Raw genomic sequence first — 21,263 nt, forward strand, 5'->3', positions numbered from 1 at the left:
CTCTCTCTCTCTCTCTCTCTCTCTCCCTCTCCCTCTCCCTCTCCCTCTCCCTCTCTCTGTTTTTAAGACAGGGTTTCTTTGTGTATCTTTAGCCATCCTGGAACTCACTCTATAGACCAGGCTGGCCTCGAACTCACAGAGATCCGCCAGCCTCTGTCTCCCCAGTGCTGGGATTAAAGGCGTGCGCCACCATGCCTGAATGAGACCCTGTCAAAAAGACAAAACATAAAACAAACAAAACTAACCCATAAATAAGCAACATAAATAACGAAACCCACTTATAGAAAACATTACCCACTTTTAAACAATTACACACTTTCTCAGAGTTCAGTATGGAAAGAGGAAAAAGGGGAGGGGTAACTTCACAGTGTAGACATCTGTTAACACTACCTTGCAAGGCGACCAAGGCCAACATTAAGCAGGACAAGTCACGTGTACAGTGTGTCCGGGTAAGAAGGGCACATTATCTCACACAAGCATGGTGTCTAGCTTAAGCATCAGACAAATGACACCAAGGGACACTCACAAAATCCCTGACCATTCCTCAAAACTCTCAGAGTCATCACAATTAGGCAAGCCTGAGAAACAGTCAAAACCCAGAGGAGTCTACAAGATTTGAGATTGGACGGCTCCAAAAAGAAAAAGGACACGAGGTTAAAAGTGAAGGAAATCCACAGAAAGCACGGCTCTGGTTCACTCTTAAGCAATCTGGATGTTATAGTTAGGACAGGGAGATTGAAAGAGCAAGGAGTTCTAGGTCAAACCAAGCTGAAACCACAACATTTTTTCCCAAGAAAGGTGGGTAAAGGGCCACGGAAATAAGCAAGGCGGCAAAAGCCAGGCGTGTGTGTGTGTGTGTGTGTGTGTGTGTGTGTGTGTGTGTGTGTGTGTGTGTGTGTGTGTAAGGTAATGAAGGGGATGCCTTGACAACAGCCTTGACCAAATAAATAACACCAGTGAGTTCAAGGTCAGCTGGTGCTTGGGAGACTCGCCTCAAAAGATTAAAGGAGGCCAGGTGTGGTGGCTGAGACCTTTATTCCCAGCACTCCCAAGGCTGAGGCAGGCTGCTTCCTCTCTGTGAGTTTGAGGCCCTCCTGGTCTACATAGCAAGTTCCTTCCAGACCACCAGGGCTACACAGAGAGACCCTGCCTTAAAAAAAATAAAATAATAAAGGAATGGGACTGGTCAGATGCTTCAGTGGTTAAGAACGCCATCTACTCTTTCAGAGGACCCAGGATTTAATTCCCAGAACCCACACAGTGATTTATAATTTGTAAATTCAGCCCCGGGGATCAGATAACTTCTGGCTTCCAAAGGCACCATACATGAACACAGTTCACAGACATATGTCTGCTGTTTTAAGATATAAACAGCATAGGCCTTTAATGCCAGCACTCAGGAGGTATGGGGTGGACCACTGTGAGTCCAAGGTCATCCTGGTGTATGTAGCAAGTTCCAGACCAGCCAGGCCTTACATAAAGCGAACCTGCTTCAAAAAACAAAAATAAAATAAAATACAATGATATAAACAAGTAACCTGGGTCTGTGGATGTATCTCGGGGCACAGCACTTACCTAATATGTGAGATTCTATCCCCAGCGCCTCAGAAATAAAAATAATAAGTAATTTTTAAGTAGCTGCTTAGGGGCAGGGCCTTGGAAGAACCAGGGGCAGTGAAAAGCATAGGTTTTCTCCCTGAGGCAACCATCAGATGCCCAACACTGATCAGGGATGAAGATGCTGAAAACCACCAAACACACCCTTCAAATGATTTACTGAGTAGTGTGGATTAAGTCTCAGCAGGCACAGCCAAGTATATTCTAGGTGCCGAATGGCACAGCAATGAAATGGAGTCATGAGCAAGGTGAGACAAAGGTGCAATGTGGGAGGGCAGGAGGCAGCTGCTTCCACAGGACTGGGAGCTTCACCCGCAGAGCTCAGAGAGTCCTCACAGGCAGGGCCTCAGAGTCAGCAGAAGAAAACAAAGCAGGGGCAGAGGGAAGGAGCTGGGGAGGATGGAGAGGACCTCTTTAGGTTCCCCAAAGCCAAGGAGCTTTACAAAGAGGAACCTGGAAAGTCACTGCCCGTTTCCTCCACGGAAGTCAAAGCCATGGCAGGGCCCTAAGATGTCTTCTAGACTAGGAGACACAGCTCTGGTGGAGAGATACTGGGTTCTCCAGGGGAACCACAGAGAAGCCCCCAAGGACAGTCCCCACCTGTGGTGTAGCTCCCTGCAGGTCCTTCACGTTCCAATCCCTGAAGCCGAGCAAACGGAGGGGCCTCCAGTGAAAATTAGATAGAAATAAATGAAAAGCAAAAGGTAGGAAAAAGAAGAGAACACATGCCCCCAGATGTTAATTAATACTGCAAACACATTAGCACCCCTGGAGAAAAAAAAGGAAGCCATGAAGGAACCTCCAGAAACAAGTATTCGTGAAATAAGTATTCGTAAAACCTGGGCTGAGGGGTAGGGATAATGACAGGATCAGAGAAACCAGGGTCTCTGAATTTAGGCTCAGAGATCAGACCCTAAAAAAATATGGACAGTGGACAGTATAGTAGTTTGAATGAAATGTACCCCATAAGCTCTGGCATTTGAAAACGTGGTGCCCAGTTAGTGACACTGTTTGGAGAGGCTTAGGAGGTGTGGCCTGGCTGAAAAACTACATCACTGCAGGCAGGCTTTGAACGTTTAAAAGCCTGCATCATTTTGAGTTCCTCTCCGTGCTTCCTGTTTGTGGTTCAAGAAGAGTCTTTAGCTCTCAGCTTCCACCCCCAGCCTACCTGCTACCATGTCTCCACTGTAAACATGAGGGGCTCTTATCCTCCTGGAACCATAAACCCAAAACAAACATTTCCTTTTATAGGCTGCCCTGGTCGCGATGTTTTATCACAGTGACGGAAAGTAAATAACACAGACAACAAGAAAGAAAAAGATGGCCAGCAGCAGTGGAGCATGCCCTTAATCCCAGCACTCCAGAGTCAGAGGCAGCGGATCCCTGTGAGGCAGCGTGGTCTACAGAGTGAGTTCTAGAACAGCCAGGGCTGTTATACAGAGAATCCATCTCAAAAAAAGAAAAAAAAGCAAAAAAAAAAAAAAAAAGGAAGGAAAAAAATGTATGAAAATCATAGTTGAACACAGCTAGCCTGGAGTATTCTAGAAAATAGAAAGTACAGGGAGTAGGATGTCACAGAAATGAAAGGAATAGCTTCACAGTCAAGGCCAACTTGAAGGGGTCAGCATGATGCCACCAGAGAAAAAGCAGGAGGCACAGCAACATAAGCAGTTCAGATGAAGTCTTTGTAGTGTGTCGGTCCCCTAGCCCACCTGATCTGCCTGCCCTGGCAACCTGACAGCCCAGCAAACAAAGCAACACAGCACATGGCACAGCCCTCTCTGGTCCCAGACTTGTCCCACACAGCTGTAAGGGGTGTTCAGGTGTCATCATCAAGTTGGCCCCACAACAACCAAGCATGCGTGGAAACTCTGCCCAGACAAAGAGGTCCCACACCCACCCGTGCTCTGGGCAATCCACCCATCTCAAGCTCTAAATTCACTCTTTATTTGTGCAATTTTGTTTTCTTTAGAGTGGGGGACTGTTTTGGGGGGTGTTTTGTTTGTTTGCTTTTGAGAAGAGTCTCACTGTGTAGCCCTGGCTGGCTGGATAGAAGCTCTCACTATGGAGAAGGCAGCTAGGGTAGAGGGCAGGATGTAGAAAACAGGGAAGTTGTCCTGGAAGGAGACTCTAGCTATGCAGGCTCCGGGGAAGGCTTGCTCTGCTCAGATCCCAGTGCTCTCAGGGGTCCTGCCCAGCTGATCCCACTGCCAATCCGGCTCATGGAAATCCAGGCATGCCGCCAAAGCCTAAAGACATCTGTATTTAGACACTGGCAAGGAGGGAGACTACCTGGGAAGAAGGCTCTGGTCCCTGGGTGAACACCAAGCCCAGCCAAACAGAGCATGATTTAAACCTTTTAAATATTTAGGTATATGGTATATACCTTTTAAATATTTAAATGTCCATTTTAAATATTTAATTATACCGTTTAAATATTTAGCCATCTGCTCTCCATTTGTGCTCTTGCCCTACCTAGGTCATAAGAAGACCAAGCTGGCAGGGAGACCATTGCTATCATTGTCCCTATGAGTCTTACTTAACGCATCAGGCAAAGGCAGCATCAGGCAAAGGCGGCCTCTTATTCCAGGACACACAGTAAGAGTCAGAGGACAGCTGAGTATCCATGTCTTCCTCCTCTTCGGTCCAGGCTTATCACATGGACATCAAAATCAAGTCCAAACAGAAGAATGACAAGTCAGTAAGAAAACAGACCAAAAGGTTAAAATTAACTACCTATGGGAATTATGAATGGAACATTCTGTTCATTTTTTAATATCCATACATGCATTATTCCTACCCAAAAAAATGTGTTGAAAAGATACCTAACAAGTCTAATTCTGTATCTCTTCCTTCCATGTGAAACACTGAAAGAACACTGCTCATGAGCCTCATTCGTTCAAAACACTATGGGAACTCTTGTTTTTTCCTGCACAAATGCAAATTCAGCTCGGGAATAATTCACCCTAGAAACCCCACCCCAGCACCTGAGTGTTGTCTCAAAACTGACAAGTTCTGTTATTTGTCAGACAATGCTAAGTACCCAACACCTCAGAAATAGAGATTTCAGGTTGCAGAATTAAACTTCATGACTATGTAGAAAAATTATTAGAAACATGCTCTCCCAACTTCAACACACTTAAAACTCATTTACCCAGTGAGGGTTTTTTTGGGGGGGAGGGGGGCAGAGGGATGATAAAGGGAAGGAGGTGGAAAGGGAGGGAAAGATCTTAGATTGTTTATAAACCAGAAAAATTGCAGAGTTTGAAATCATCTATTGTTTAGACACAGGACTGCACCGGTGTTAAGCTTACCAAATCTAAAGCCCGCATAATGAACTGTTAATAAGAATCCCCTTTTAGAGCAAGCCCAAATCAGGTGCCAAGGGAAAATTCAACCTAGAGAATTTTTTATGTATTTTCTCAAGTCCTAAGGGAAAAACAGAAAAGCACACTGCGGCAGAAGCAGCCAGATCTCTATGAGAAGACCTGGTTGCTGCTCGGTTGTGGGCCACCCATGCCTTCTGTGTCTGGCATCCTATGGATAGGACAAGGTGTGCAAGCTAGTAAGTATGAATCAAACCATACAACCATCTATAGAGAGACACCCAACAGAAGCCTCTGTCAATGGCCTCTACCGTCCAGATAGAAGGAAAAGGAAAGGAAAGGCTCAGGCAATTTCCTGGACATGCAACAAGTCCTTTTCTCCAATACTGAGTTTTACAACACTTAAAAGGCCACAAGCTTCTAGGATTCAAGAGGTTATCAAAACCTTGAAAAATACGTTTGTAAGATAGATACAGCCAGAGAGGGACCTTTGGAGCCTCCCACAGAGGACAGTGCCCAAACCAGACTTTATTTGAGATAAAGGAAATGGGAGAGGAGGGAAGGGAAAGACACAGAAACAGAGACAGGGGAGGGAAGGGGCCTAGGGCTTGCCTTGGCAGGAAGAGAGCATCTGGAGTGGGAGGAGCTTGTCTTTAACAATGATAGTTTCTAAAACACCCCAAGTCGGGAACAAAATTGAACTAAGGGGATTTTAAAAAAAAGCCCCCCAAAACAGCTAGTAGGCAAGCTCTGTTCATAAAATTCCAAGAGCTAGTTCCAGGACAGGCTCCAAAACCAGAGAAACCCTGTCTCGAAAAACCAAAAAAAAAAAAAAGAAAGAAAGAAAGAAAGAAAGTCAGAGGGAGATCAAAGCCGCAACAGGGTCAGTTTGATCCTTTCTTGAGGAGGAAGGAGACTGGTATGCATACACCCAGGAAGTTACGACTCTAATACCCAGGCGGAGCAAGAGTTCCCGGCTGGAGCAGTAACAATAGCACTCATCGTCCTACTGTTTAAACTCCGGACAGAAGGAATTCTTTCCATTTCCATTCTCAATGGCAAGGTGAAAATCACGTGTATACTTTTTTTTTCTTTGATTTTTTGAGACAGGGTTTCCTGTCCTGGAACTTGCTCTGTAGACCAGGCTGACCTCGAACTCACGGAGATTCACCTGCCTCTGCCCCCCAAGTGCTGGGATTAAAGGCATGAGCTACCACCTCCCAGTTCACGTGTATACTTTTGTGCATAGGGCTAGGCAGGTATAGTGGTTGTTATAATCTGCTGGCCTGGTCTGTCACCTGGGTAACCCTATCCCTTTAAAAGGCAAGCCCCGCCCACTCCCAACCCCTCTCTTCTGCCTCCTGCCTCCTAGATCTCTTTCCCTCCTCCTGTGGAGGTAACAACCTCTCTCCCCTCTCTTCCCCTTCTCCCCTTCCCTTCCCCATCCATAACCCACTAAATAAACTCTATACCCAAATTCTCTCTCTGCATGATGTATCTGTCTTACACTGGCTGTGGTCTCCCACTCACCAAGGGGACCTTGTGAGGCCTTGGGGGACCCGCCACTGCCCCTCATGGGACCAGTCCCCCACCACCTGTTTATAAATGATAACAGTGGTGAACACCTGGTCCTAGCACTCAGGAGGCTGCTAGCTAGTCTATACAGCACGACTGTCTCAAAGAAGAAAAATAAGATGAACAATTAAAATGTAAGGGCGGAGAGGCAGCAGAGCACCAAGCAGACACAGGGAGACGAACTCCTCTGTGCTTGAGTCTAGATAGGGGTTCCACTACCCCACTCCCGAAGACTTCAATCACAGGCCAGAAAAAGGCCTCCACCAACCTGAGGAACACTGTCTTCATATTCCTGAAGAACCAGAATTTAATTTTCAGATCACCCAAGGGATCTACAGGTAGGTAAAAGCAGGGGCCATTCTCTCCGTGGAACAGCTCTCTGGCTTATGCCACCAACAGCACAAGGCAAACCCTTCAGACATACACAAAACATTAAGGCAACCATTTCACAGGTAGCCACTTAGGTCAAACAATATCAATACATTAAGTAGTAAACACTTGGGCCCAAAACTGGATGCAGCTTCCCAGTTACCTCACTTCTAAAAGCTAATCATTAACTTAATAACAGGGAAATAGTCACTGATGTCTAAAGCAGCTCACAGAAACTTCTAATTAGTGTTCTCCCCGCTTTGAAGTACAAATCAGAGCGTGCTGAGCCGATAAGCTGCAGTGTCGCCTGCAGTCCTTGGGCAAGCCCATGCCTCATGACACCGTATGCGCGGAGCACTTCAGAAACCACAAGCCGCGCATCATCCAGCTCCTACCTCTTCAATCTGCTGCAGCCAGGGTGATCCTGCATCCTGCATCCTTCCCAAGCCCCAGTTTAGGACCGCCCAGCCAATGAGCATGGCCGTTCTGTCAGCCCACTCTCCATTCAGTCGCCGCAGGCAGCTTAACTTACCCATTTATTTAAATGTATTGCACTTTCTTCAGCTGAAATTGTACAATATGTTCTTTGCCAAAACTCTAAAAACCCAGCAAAAGGCCCAGGGGTGACAGTTCTGGTAACATCTGGGATAGAGAGCATGAGCGCAAACATGCATGCCACAAAGCTCTGCGCTGCTGCTTTGTATGAGACAGGATCTCTCTCCATTTCCGGGGCTAGCCTGGACTGCTGTCCTAGCTCAAAAGTGCTGAAATTACATCACAGCGCTTTTACATTTCAACAAGTCACAGGCACAGTTCGGACGTCAGAAGGCCATAACACTCTTCCCTGGGTACGACACCTGCAGCTAACCTAGAGCACCTGTTAGAATCAGAGCCTGAGCCTTTCAAAGGGAGACTTCTGCCAACACAAAGAACCCCAAAGAAGAATTCCTCAGAATTCTTCTAAAAGCAAGAACATGACAAAAAAACAACCTTTAGCAAACAGTGCTGACTTTCACACATCTAATTTAAAATCCAGATTTCTATTTTTAATTCACATGATAAAATTAAAAATTAAGAAAATGGACACATTAGAATAATTAGCTCACCTCTAAATCATAACCTTTAGGGCTAAGGAACTAGCTTAATGGTTGGGCATTTCCTACCAGGTACGAGGACCTGGGTTTAAACCCCAGGATCATTTATGCCTAGCATGTCTCAAGGAACAACTTGAGGAAAGCTAACCAAGGGACAGTGTTCTCTGGATTTCAGAGTGAAAAGGTGGTCTATAGGAAACAGCCTCACACTGGGCACTTTCTCCCTCCTCAAAGATCGTAGCCAGAGGGAAGCAGCCTAGAGTAACCTGACCTACTCAGAAGTCAAAAAGTCCACAGAAGACCTGGGTCTCATCGCAGTCGCAGGAGAGGGGAGGGTGTGGGAACAGCAGCTAGTTAAGGTACCTCTAGTCAAAGTGATTCCCAACAGGAAACTCTTTAAAACATTTGCAAAAACAGACCTCGAGACATTTTTTCCATTTGGTTTGTTTTTGGAAACAAGGTCTCTCTACAGAGCTCTGACCTTGAACTTACTCTGTAAACCACACTGGCCTTGAACTCATTGAGTTCTTTCTGCCTCTGCTTCCCCGATTACTGACATTAAAAATGTACGCCCAATTGGAGATACTTTTTTTTAAACCTTGGTTGTAAAACAGGATTCATTTTATCTGGTGATTTTTTTCAAAGTTCATAATCACACACAGGAGTCCTAGGTCCCTTTTAAAGGGAAAGAGAGAAGCCATTTAGCTCGTGGGAAGAGATGAAAAAGACAAGTTGGAGAGGGGGACAGGAGCTCGCGGAACAGTAGCCAGAGGTTAAGAGATGACTCAATAGAGGTAAGGTTATTTGCTGTACACGCATGAGGACACAAGTTCAAATCCTCAAACCCCTGGAAAACGTCACAAGTGGTCGTTCTCATGCCTGTAACCCTAGTGCTATGAAGGGCAGAGCTGGAAGAATCACTGTGGCTTCATGGACGCTAGCCTAGATTCAGTGAGAGGGCCTGTACCCGCCGCCCCACACACACCCAAGGGCAGGGCAGTCACAGTAATGGGCTGGGCACACACGAAGGATCATACAGCACACGCATACAGAATTTTTGAAACCCGGAGGCTGGCAGGAATATAGGCAGCACCGGGCAAGCTGCTTATTTTCCTACATTTGATCTCAAATTTCTCATAATCGCCACTGCAGACCTAGAGACCCGCTGATAGCAGCTACACATGAAAGTCAAAAGCAAGCAATCCCCAAGAGCTACATGGTAAAGAGAAACCTGACTCCTATAAATAGTCCTTTGACCTCCACACGCACGCAGTGGCATGTGGGCACCTACACGCAAACACAAATAAATAAATCCTATAACTTTAAAACAAACATTTAAGGAGCCAGGAATAAACTGGGCTCATAAACAGAATAACTACCCTGGGTAGAAGAAAAGCAAATGCTTGGATCAGCCCAGGTGCTGGCAGTTAAGCAGGGACAGGTACTTAATTTAGTTGGCACGTGGCCTTTCTTAGGCGCCTGCTTCGCATAAGAACAATTCCCTTTTAAGGAAAAGGTACAAGTTAACCTAGGTGCTTTCTTCTCCTAACTGTGTTTACAGATACATAGGATGTGAATGAACGCTGCTCGGGTGAACAACTGGTAGGAGCTGGGGCCCACCTGAAACAGGTGCCTCTTTCCTTGTGGCAAGATGGTGAGTTTATTCACCTCTACCTAGCTAACCTCACAGCTTTCAACTCAAATGTGCTAACTATTAAGTAGGTCTATCTAACTAACATGCTTGGGAAAGATAGGAAAAATTAGAGAAGCAAGACAGGATCATCCATACAGTGAAGCAGGAAAAGAAAACTCTAAATGAAAAGTTAATTTCATATTATTTTTAAAAACCAGAAATTATATAGCAGTGAGCCCAATGTTCACTGGCGATTCTTCCACATGGAGTGTATCGATTTAATATTTGACTTGATTTGTAGTTTCTAGAGGCACAGCTAAGTCTCCAAACGCTCGACTTTTCTCTAATGATCCACCCTGTGGTTTCACCCAGACTCTGCTCACAGAAAATCCTCTGTGGGGGCTGTGAGCCACTAGCCAACTAGGTTGATTTCTTTTAAAATATTACATTAAACATTCTATCGGAGCATAAAACTCCTTTACAGAAAGACACGAGGTCCTATTCTTTCTATTGTCGGAAAGGAGAGTAGCAAAGCAGTCTGAGATAATTAAAACCCAAGCACTGACCCAACCAGAGGCTTTGAAGAAGGCCTTCCAAGTCCCGGCTTCAAAGAAATCCATTTGCATATTATTTCTATTCCCCACCAGCCCCAGGGGAACTCGGGGATGAAGCTCCCCAGAGCCCGGGGCCTCAGTCACTTCCTCAGGAAGTGGTCCAAGCACAGCAGCTCTCCAGGTCCCATCTCCGACACTAGGCCCCCAAGCCTGGGATCCAGAGCAGCAGACTCCAGGAGCTGAGCATTGCTGGCCCTGGGTCACAGCCCAGGTGGAAGATGATGGGCCCTACAGTTTCCCTTCGCTTCAGACCACAGCACCACCCAAAGCCCACGAGTGGCAGGGTCAGCATCCTGCTGACATGCTTTCTTTTTCTGGTCCATGCAGAAATAGAACTGTGCTGACCAGCTGTGAGATAAAAGTCCCTGCACAGGCCACATCTACCCACTGAAGAAACAGTGTCCAGAAATACCTACTCAGTGTTTGCCTGTACAAAACAATGAATTCACGAAGAGTAAGATTCCCAGGTTAGCACTTCAAAGGGGAATAGTCTGCAAGAAAAAACTCAAATACAGCATTAAGAATTTAAGTGGAATTAATGTGGATGTCAGGGATCCAAACTCAGGTCCTTAAGCATACATGCAGCTGAGCCATCTCTGCCTTCAACTGCAGTGCTCTTCCGCTCCACTTCCCAAGTGCTGGTCACCAGACCCATCCACTCTTCACGTGGGTTATTCAAGTGGCTCTACGGTGAAAGTAGCGGAACTTTCCCCATGTTTCTCCCTACCTCAGTATGAACTGCCTTTAGTTAACAGAACCTATTTAGGGAATTCCAGTACTTCATAACTAAGTCAAAAGTGGCCACAAGCACACTCCTAGTCAGGAGAGCACACACACCCAGACTCCAGATGCAATCCCTGCTGTCTATAAATGCCATGCTTTTTAGTGGCTTCTCCACCATTCTGCTTGGAGGTAAAATATAGATTTCCTAAATTAGAAGTGACATTTTGAGCACAGAAATGAGAGTTTCAAAGTTACTTCCCCTTATCACCTGAACAGACCTTCCAGATCTCTGGATCTAAGTCCCAAGTTCTGCTAGGAAGCTACCGTTCCTCAAACGTTTCTTCTCATATGCTTTTACAACTTAACAATTTTTAAATCTTAGATTTAAAATATTTGCAAACATTTTTGAGATACCTAACATTAAAAAATACGAAGGAGGGGGGCCCCCCAGGTACAGACATTTGCCACCACTACCCCAATTCCACACGCTGTCCTTAGCCCCCCCACAGGCACACTGTTAAATATGTGAGAAGCCAAGAGCTGGAGAGATGGCTGGGGCTTAAAAGCACTGGGTGCTCTTGCAGAGGATCAGGATTTAGTTCCCAGCACCCACAGGGTAACTCATAACCACCTGTAAATTCCAGTTCCAGGGGATCCAATGCCCACTTCCACGGGCTCCTCCATGCACATGGTGCATATACATCAACTCAAGTACACACACACACACACACACATATAAAACAAATACATATACATACACACATACATATTGTGTACACACACAAGAAACCAGATATAGTAGTGGTACACACCTGTAATCCCAGCAGCATGAGACGATCTGAATTCCAGGCTATCCTGAATTACAAGCAAGACCCTGTCTCAATCAAATCAAACCGGCAGAGAATAGAGGCTCATGACTGTACTCCCAGCAATTGGACAACATGAGTAGTGGGGGAGAGGGGGAGTAAGTGAGTTCGGGGTGCAAACTTGGAGGTGGGAGTTAGCAGAAGGACTGAGTCGAGTTCAAGGCAGCCTGGGGCAACAGAGTCTCAAAAGGGGACATAAAGGGGAAGAGAAGGGAAAGGGGAAAGAGCAGAAAAGGAGGGGTGGGGAGGGGAGAGGAGGGGAGGGGAGAGGAGAGGAGAGGAGGGGGAAGACAGGAATACATGTTAGCTTCTGTCAACAGAGGTTTTCATTTTTCTTGGGCTTCCCCCCACCCCCGGTTTTTCAAGGCAGGATTTTTCTGTGTAGCTTTGGAGCCTGTCCTGGAACTTGTTCTGTAGCTTCAGGCTGGCCTCCAACTCACAAGAGATCTGCCTGCCTCTGCCTCCCGAGTGCTGGGATTGAAGGCATGTACCACCACCACCCGACAAGAGAGACTTTCTTAATAGAATAGAATTTTTATTACTCAAACTTTTGACAGGGCTTCTGAGATGGCTCAGTGGGTACAGTACTTGCTATACAAGCCTAGAGACCTGAGTTCAAACCCCATAACCCACATAAAGGTGGAAGGAGAAAACTGACTTCACAGAGCTGTCCTCTGACCTTGACAGGTGCACTGTGGCAATACACACACCCCCCCTCCATACACACACATGCACACATACATATGCACACATACACATACATGCATGCATGTAAGCATACACAAACACATGCACACACATAAATAAATTAATTTTAAAAAATTGTGTGAACTACTGTTCTCACTGCAAGATCTGAAGTCAGTGGTTTTCCACTGAGGCCATTTATCAGCTGTCATTCTGAATGTCCTCACACGGAGGAGAAAGCATGCTCCTGGCTCCGAGTGGTAGACGCTGACACCAGAAGTTGGCCAAGTATGTACAACACATCCTCCACGTACATTCATGGAGCAGCTCCCCAACGAAAACGTCAACAGTCAGTACTGTCAGTCCAGCTGGGGCTCAGGAACACCACTCTATGCAAACACCAACACTTTCCGTGACTACCTCCATCCACCTCCAACACCAAAACCTTCGAAGGGCATGAGAAACCTGCTTCCCACACCGCAGCTGTGCTTAGCACAGACTAGTGGCAGCCACTGCTCCAGCCTCACCCTGCCCTCCGGTAGGGAAGAATGGACCAACGGCCATGGAAATGGTGCCAATGGTTAACTATGAGGCAATTCCCACTGGACGCCAAAGCATTAAAACCATTTTCTGAATTACAAAACACAGTACTTTTATCTGTAAACGTGACTGGGAGCATCCCAAAAGTTAGACACCGCGTGCTGACAACTTCCTGAAGAGGAAACCGCCTTGGGGGTGGCCAGAGGAGGGGTATTTACAGCACCTTGCCAGCTGCTGCTGAACTGAAGGGGAGACAGAGGAAGAACAGCAGAGCTGCTGGAGAGATGGCTCAGTGGTTAAGAGCACTAGCTGCTCTTCCAGAGGACTGGGGTTCAATTCCCAGCACCCACATGGCAACTCCAGTTCTGATGCCTTTTTCTGGTCTCCACAGATGTTTTACATGCATGTGGTGTACAAACATTCACATAGATGTACAGGTACCCATGCACATAAAAATAAATAATTTTTAAAGGAATTAGGGGAATGTTGGATTAGACACACACGCATACACAGAGGGAGGGAGAGGGGACAGGATAGTGAGTCCTATGATTTTCCCACCATGGCATCCAGGGCAGGAAGCAGGCCTCCAGGCTATCTGGTGCTTAGAGTTCCTCAGCTTAAGCGATACTGCAGATCCAGAAGTCATGCTTAAATAGTGACTCTCTCTCTGGTGCTGGTTTTAGGGAACAGGGATGAGCTCTAGATTTAAAGTGAGATGGAAATGCGCCAGCCCTTTTTCTAGCAAGTTCCTTTTCCCCCAAGGAAGAACCTCATGAACAAGCAAGTGACCACATCCTCAAACACACTGGAGAGTTCAATGGTCAAGTTGGATGACCCACAACTAGGCAGAAGCAGAAAGATCAGTTCAAGGCTAGCCAGAGCTCCAAAGTAAGACCATCGCTGGAAAACAAAGACAGAAAAGGACAAAGGCCAGTCTGGGGATTCTAGCAGAGAGAGGCCCAGAACAAACTAACCCACAATGGTGGCGCTCCCAACAGTCAATATGAAGGTAGATGCCACCAGAATTCCCAGCAATCTGGGGGCACCAAAGAGTGTCCTTAAACCCCCTTAACAGATAGGCACTTTGGCAAGGTCTTCAACGGAGTAAACCAGGAAGATTTTTCCTACCCTCAGTGACCTGAAACTAGAGCACAGCGTAACCAAAGACACTACAGTTCAATTTGAAACTCTAGCTGGAGTCAAGGATGTCCTAATGCTCAGAATTAAAGGAACAATTTTAATTCTGACCTGTCTCAACGAAACCATGAAAGGCCAACTGCTATACGTCAAGTGTAAAACTAAATATTTAACATTCCCCCAAACTAATACTAACCAGACCATCAGACAGGAACTTTACCGGATACTGTAAGTTCTGATGAGGATCCCAAGCATGTATACAAAAGACTATATGAGAAGGGCTTAAATGTACAGAGATGTGCACATGCAAGACCCTTAACATAGGGTCACACAGTTCCTCCAGTGACTCAGTCAAGACTCCTACCTCCAGCATCTGAGGAAAAGGCACTACTCACATGAGCCATGCGCTTGTGGAGCAGTACTGCGGGTTAAATGCTTCCTACATGGTATTATTATCATTTCACTTACTTACTGTGTATGTGGTGGGCACATATGAAGACAGAATAACTCGTGGGAGTCAGTCCTCCCCTTCCACCAGGGACTGAACTCACAGAGTCAGTCTGGGGACCAGTGCCTTTACCCTCTGAGCCATCTCACCTGCCCTACTATACTGCTGAGGTAAGAAAGAGAACAGACTCTTGGTTTTGGTTTCTGTAGCTGTGGTTTTTGCTTTTGTTTTGGGAATCCCGTCCAGGAGGGCCTGGAACTCCTGACGTTCTCACTCACCCTTTAGACAACTGTGATTCATAGGCACTGAGACCTCACCCAGCTTCATAGACTCAAGTTCCAAACTAAAGAGCTCCGGCACCTCAGCTCTGAACGAGGGTGAAGAGCAGAGCTATGACCAGGAACAGCTGGTCTGACGGCAACGCAGTCTCATCCATGATGCTAGGAAGCTTCAGTTCCTTCCGCATGGCATGCAACAGGAACACACCCGCCCTTCAGAAACGCGAAGAGCCCTAACAACCCAGGAACCAATAGTCCCAATTGCTTTCTAATTGCACCTTCCCAACACGATGTAACTACCTCTTCTTCATCATTTCTTTTCATGATTTGTTTTGTTTTTGAGGGTTTTTTTTTTTATGATGTGGAGTCTTCTGTTTTGTGTTGATTTCATTGGTTAAATAAAGAAACTGCCTTGGCCCTTTGATAGGACAGAAAATTAGGTAGGCGGAGTAAACAGAACAGAATGCTGGGAGAAAGAAGCCAAGTCAGGCAGTCGCCATGATTCTCCCACCCGACGCAGACGCAGATTAGGATCTTACCGGTAAACTACCACCTTGTGGTGGTACACAGATTATTAGAAATGGGTTAGATCAATATGTAAGTGCTAGCCAATAAGAGGTTATAACTAATGGGCCAAGCAGTGTTTAAAAGAATACAGTTTCCGTGTAATTATTTCAGGGCATAAGCTAGCCAGGTAGCCGGGAGCCGGGGCAGCAGGAATGCAGCCCGCGCTCCATACAACATTTTTGTTTGTTTGTTTGTTTGTTTGTTTGTTTGAGACAGGGTTTCTCTGTGTAACTGAGTCCTGGCTGTCCTGGAACTCATTCTGTAGACCAGGCTGGCCTAGAATTCACAGAGATCCACCTGCCTCCCTCCTGGAGTGCTGGGATTAAAGGTGTGTGCCACCACCACCCAGGTGCAAATAAAAAATACTTTAAAAGAGCACCTGGTGGCTATAAAGATAACTCCTGGTTAAAGTGCCCAGTGCTCTTCCAGGGGACCAGAGTTCTGTCACCAGCACCCATGTTACACTGCAGGCTGTAACTGCAGCTCCAAGCCCTCTCGTCTGGCCTGTACAGGCACCGCGTGCATATGCCAAACACACAGAGATACACATAAACATAAATTAAAAGTTTAAAACATATTAACAATAGAACACTTTCCACCCCAGCTTGTAAACCTACCTAAGGGACACACAAAGTTCACTTCTCCCCGCCTGATTCAGTCACATAATGGCTGTGCCAGTGTCGAAACAAAGGCGGCTTCTGGCCCTTGTGCATTCTCTACACAACACTGAATCTTAAATGTAGCAGGGATAGATAACTAAGATAGGAGAAGGAGATAAGATACAAAATAGCAATGGGAGAAAGGGAAGAGGGCAGTGGAGAAGGGAAGGAGAGAGAACATGCTAACACAGACCAGTGGCCCTGTCATTATAGCTCCTAACATAGCAGTCCTGAGTTTGGGGAAGGATTTCTCACAAGTCCACTCAAGGCTGCCAGTCATTTAGAACGGGCAGTAACCCTGCCTCCCAGACACATCTGATAGGGAGGAGCAGCTGGATGCTTGGTCTTGACAAGCAGAAGAAGAACTGAATGCATACAGATGATGCCCACTTGTATTTCAGATGAGGACATAGAGCCAGGCATGATAGCAGACAGCTGTAATTCTGGCACCCAGAAAGCTGAGGCAGAAGGACTGTCACAGACTCATGGCCAGCCTAAGCTATATGGAGACTACCAGGCAAGTCTGGGCTACACAGCAAGACTCACCTCAAAAATAAATAAGCAAGCAAATGAGGTCATGGAAACAGGGCTGAGCAAGAGCCATATTTGGTCTCATGTATTAGAAAGAAGAAATGTAGTTCTATCAGGATGGCAGGTCCTCCTGGCAGCTGCCACCTCTGCCTCATAAGGAGCTCCCCTTCACTCTGCTGTCCTAGGCCACAACAGCAAACCCTCAGGAGTTCATGTCTTCCACCATGCAGCAACCCTACAAGAAACTGCTGCCCCCTGTCCTCATCCCTTCTGCCACACCAGTATCTGTCCCCTTCCACATGGAGGCTGAGTCCCTGACATGATCCTTCCGAAGACTCCCGCACTCACCAGTTCAGCTACAGGCACCAGGGAGCCTCTCCTAACAGCCCGATCCCGGCCACCCTGCACTCTGATGTAGCTATCCATTCGGCATCCCCGTGTCCTTGCCTGTTTCTCTGCACTGTGACCATCACCTCTGACATGACTTCTCATGTCCTCTATGGGCTGACTCCTGCTCACCTGATTCTTGGCATACTCCAACCCAGATTCAGCTTGTCCCAGGTATGTTCTGAATTTTCCACAGTTCTGACACTCAAAATTTCTCTCCCTTTCTCCTGGTCCCCATTCCTCCAAACCCCAGTCCAATTCGACTGCAGCAATCTGTGATCCCACAGCAGCCCAACCGGCCCAGAGATTCCCACCATGCAAGGAGCAAGACTATGAGCTAAGCTAGCAAATGATAGATTCAGCCAACAACTAATAAATCGTGGTCCACGCCCCAAGTTCATATTTGCTAGAACTGGGGCCAGCTGTCCAGGATATAAAACTGCACTATGATTTCTGTGTTAAGGCAGGATTTTGTAGAGGTGAGGGTAAACTTCCTCATTTGACACATCTGTATCACTATCTCAGAGTTCATCAGTTTGCCTTCCCACTATTCCAGTCTCTCAGAGCTCAATCACTCCGCACATCAGCCCCTGCCTACAGCTCAATTTCCTGGCTGGCTGGAACTCCAGAGTGACCTTCCCAGGAGAGCTGGTCCCCAGGCCACACTTGCTGAGAAAGGAGTGTCAGCCGCCTTCCGAAGCTGCTGTGCAGTGGATCTCCGGTAACTCACTCTCTCAAGTCATCTTTCACCTCAGTCCCTTGTCGGCTATAGAGACAGACATGGTGACTGATTATAGACTCTGAATTCCTATCTCTCACTATGATCCCAAATCACTGAGACAACAAAACTGGCGGGCACTGTTGGTGTACTGACCCGAGGCCTAGCAGCCCTATGACATCTTTTGCCTTATTAGACTAGAGGTGGCAAAGGGAAACCGGGAGTAGTGGCTCACACCGATCATTTCAGCTCTCAGGATGAGGCAGCTCAGTCTAGAGTTCAGTTCCTAGAATGAATGTTAGGTAAGCACAGGCCCGGGCTCAACCAAGCAACTCAAACACTAACAAGATCCCGCCATGATTTGTGCATCAGTTAAAGTGTGACAAGTGACTTTAGACAACTAGGTGGGCACCCGGCTGGGGGTGACTGGTGCAGACCACCACGAGAAGCAGAGACTTTACATGCAAAAACAGGAAGTAGTGCATGGGGTGGGGGGAGGTCGTGTTGAATACAGGACAACTTGACCCCGGTTCAAATCTACCCATTCATCACTTAGAAATAGTGCCATCTTTTGGAGTTTTGTTTTTTGAGACAGGGTCTCACCATGTAATTCTGGCTGTCCTAGAACTCACCCTATAGACCAGGCTGGCCTCAACTCACAAAAATCTACCTGTCTCCCAAGTGCTGGGAAGTAAAGGCATGTGCCACCACACCCAGCAGTACAGCACAATCTCAGTTAGTCACTTTCCAGCTGAGTCCTCAGGGGAATGGCAAGTCCACCTTCCAGAACATTAGTCTGAGGCATGAGGCACACAACTAGTGACCTACAACAAGCAACGCTTTCTTTCCCATTCTGGAACTCACACTGAGGTGGAGCTGTGCAGACTCTGTGACCAGCAAACAATTAGGAACACAGGGAGAGAAAAGCTGGTCTGTCTAGGAAAGGGCAGACATCCCTCGCGAGAGGACACAATGTGGTCCCTGTACTGTTTTCCAACCGAAGGACCACTAAATAAACACGAATGATGAGGGCACAGAAGTCAGACCACTGAAACGATTTTATTAGATGTCCACCCAGCATCCTGGACCATCCTATCCAGAAGAAGCATATGAAAACTACATGTAGTTTAAAATTTCGCACGCCCTTAATCCCAGCACTCGGGAGGCAGAGGCAGGTGGATCTCTGTGAGTTCGAGACCAGCCTGGTCTACAGAGCTAGTTCCAGGACAGGCTCCAAAACCACAGAGAAACCCTGTCTCGAAAAACCAAAAAAAAAAAAAAAAAAATTTCCTAATAGTACTTTTGAAGGGGAAAAAACAAAGGAGGGGTCGTGAATTCCAGGCCGTGGTTGTGGCAGACTGTGTGCAGAATGCTGAGGGTTTTAACCACACTATTACTCGCTCACTATATAAGCAATTTAAAAAATTAATGAGATAGTTCATATTTCCTTTAAGTCTTTAAATCACATCCCTCATTCTGGTTCCCTCAAGTAGCCCAGGCTATTCTTGAACTCCAAATGTAACAGAGGATGACCTTGAGCCCAGTTCACTCACCTCAACCCTAGTTAGGGCTATAGGCAAGCACACCAGGCCCAATTGCCAGGTGCATCTTATATTTATGGACCATGTGCAGGCAAGAACATGTATATAAATATGTGAAGAGAACGCAAGAGGAGGATATTTGATAAGCTGGCATTTTTGGTTAACAGAGACAGGGCCTCACTAGGTAACCTTGACTGGCCTGGAACTCATAGAGATCAACCTGCCTCTCCCCCACAGTGCTCGTACTAAAGGCCTGAGACATAACACCCATATTTTTGGCATATTTTTGTTCTATGTGAGGTTAAACAGAAGTCTTGACCACAGTTAATGAAGTAGTTGAGCTGTCCCATGAGGGGAGAGAGATGACACACAAGGTTTACCCCCTAAAGCTGGGACATGCACACCATCCCCCTGCCTGCTTCACCCACTTTTATCCATATTTCTCACAGCTGTAGCCAAAGCCCTAGACAAGCAGGTGATACATCGTTTCTGTATTTTCATCACCAAAACTAGATGTCTACTCGTAAAAGAAGTACAATAGTACAGAACACAAGACTCTCCAAAACAGTAGAAAATAATGTCCTTTTCCTCAAGTGAGAAGACCAGGGAACACAGAATACCAGCCCCAATTTGGGGAAGGAGGACTCAGTGCCCAGGGAAGTCTGGTTTGGAATTTAAGGAAGCAGTTCCAGGTCCCACATCCAGTAAGAATAAAACACAGGTTTCTATCACTGAGGACTACACAAAGAAGGCACTTTGGCGAAGGCCCCTAAACACTCCCATGGCCTTACCACTCAGAACTAACTAAACATTAAGCATCACTATTCCCACTTAATCTCCTGGTAAAGCATAACCAGAATTGTTAAAGTTCAGCTTATCAGAGTCCCCATGGGAGGCTTAATTCAATTAACTCATGTTTTCAGGTTCATCTAAGACAAAGTTAAAGTGAGCAGAACTGTATAGCACCAAAACGTAAAACTCTGGGATACATTAGAAAGTCACGGTGGAGGGAGTCTTAGATGAGGTTCCAGACCTGGGTTCTGGATCTCCATCTGCTCTGACCTACTTGATAAACCCACCCTCTTTTTTTTTTTTTTTTTTTTTTTTTGGTTTCGAGACAGGGTTTCTCTGTAGCTTTGGAGCCTGTCCTGGAACTCGTTCTTGTAGACCAGGCTGACCTCGAACTCACAGAGATCCTCCTGCCTCTGCCTCCCGAGTGCTGGGATTAAAGGCGTGCACCACCACCACTTTCTATTTGGGTTAACTGTAAAAAATGAGACAAAAATTATAAATGATATCTGAACTATGTCCAGCCATGAGATACTTGAACGCAGATCTAATCCATGTAGCTTTTCAACACTCCTGTCTTAGCATTCAGATCCCTATAATCTATCCCTTTAACAGAAATCACAAAAACCAATGCCCATTACTAGCCCCAGGAATCAGCCTCCAAAATGAGTCTGCGCCTCAAAAAGCAAAGGTTGAAGTTAAACAAACACCTGTTTGCCTTTAGGTCCCCAGGACTGCACACTCATCAACTTTACTGAAAACCATACAGTACTGGTGTGTGGGGCCAGAGGATGATCCAGCAGTCAGGGAGTGTGGGGAGTCATGTGACAGCTAAGAAAGCCTCCCGGTGTTTCTCTAAGATTATATTTCTGTCTGCAGATGCCAAGGACCATGAATTTGCTCTCCCCGCTCGAATGTCCTGCCTGAAAAAGATGATTAAAAGAATTCTTTAAGCTATGTTTATTTATGGTTGGCTTATTCTCATCTCATTTTCAATTCACTTCGCTTTTCTCTTATTTTCAGCGCACATAGAGACAAAAGCATCGCTCTAGTCTCGCTTCCAATTTGTGCCCAGGAGAACTTCTGTCCTTCCAATGTGCTATTTCTAGAGCCAGCTCTCTGGTACAGAGAACACATGCTCCTCTCTGTGTGCTGACTGGTCAGGAA

At 46.3% G+C, this 21,263-nt stretch overlaps 1 protein-coding gene across 15 annotated transcripts in view; it reads right to left on the reverse strand.

The window, feature by feature from the left end:
* Window positions 1–21,263, reverse strand: part of Znf532 (zinc finger protein 532) — a 96,767-nt gene that overhangs the window by 65,611 nt on the left and 9,893 nt on the right. The window contains exon 2 of one of the 15 annotated variants that reach the window (XM_050157868.1): window positions 20,807–21,019. The exons of 12 other annotated variants lie outside the window; for them this stretch is intronic. The gene's annotated coding sequence lies outside the window, so the exon portion shown is untranslated. Of the gene's footprint in view, window positions 1–4,156; window positions 4,181–20,806; window positions 21,020–21,263 lie in introns of those variants that run through there. 2 more of the 15 variants (XM_050157855.1, XM_050157871.1) reach the window with 2 other exon arrangements.

This window comes from Alexandromys fortis, unplaced genomic scaffold (assembly GCF_014885135.2).
Source record: "Alexandromys fortis isolate MF-2015 unplaced genomic scaffold, M_Fortis_MF-2015_v1.1 scaffold_94, whole genome shotgun sequence".
NCBI lineage: Eukaryota > Metazoa > Chordata > Mammalia > Rodentia > Cricetidae > Alexandromys > Alexandromys fortis.